We start from the raw sequence: 691 nt of genomic DNA, 5'->3' as shown, positions 1-691 counted from the left end.
CCCCCCCGCTCTCTGCTCTAATGAAAGTTTGAACAGTTGAAATGTTCCCGACTGAACAGGTCTGTATAACAACAGCTGTTATTGATGCTGATGTAAGGTGGGCTTATTTGAAATAAGTCACAATAAGTCGAGGTGACCCCTGCACTGATGTCTTCAGGCTGAGACCTTTAACAGAAGTCTGGACCAAAACAAGCTGTGATGAAGGCCTCTGCTCCTGCAGGACTCAGCTCTGCAGGAAAACCATCGACATGATGGAGGCGTCACTTTGACTCACAGACAGACAACAGACACACTCATCTGGAGCTGGTGAACAGGTGGAAGTCAGACACGTGTGTAAGTGTGTGAACTCACGTTCACTCCTTCACCTGAGCAGAAAGAGCTTTTTGTTTGAAACTAAAGCAGAACGTCTTCCTCACAAGCTCTCGTCTTGTTTTCCTGTTTGTCTCTGACTGTGACAGGCTGACCCTGGCTTACAGGGACGATACGAGGAAGAACAACACTGCTTTATTGAAACAAACACACAAAGAATCAAAAACCAAAGACTTTGTACAGAATAGATTTTGCTGAATGATTAAAAAAATAGTTTTTGTGTAATTTGTAATTTAACCCAACCTGAGAGAACTGTTTCAGTTTACCTGGGCTTTGACTGCAGGAAAACTTTTACCAGAGCAAAACAACAACAACAACAACA

This window comes from Austrofundulus limnaeus, unplaced genomic scaffold, assembly GCF_001266775.1.
Source record: "Austrofundulus limnaeus strain Quisiro unplaced genomic scaffold, Austrofundulus_limnaeus-1.0 Scaffold3313, whole genome shotgun sequence".
NCBI classification, from domain to species: Eukaryota; Metazoa; Chordata; class Actinopteri; order Cyprinodontiformes; family Rivulidae; genus Austrofundulus; species Austrofundulus limnaeus.
This window is presented reverse-complemented; position numbering follows the sequence as displayed.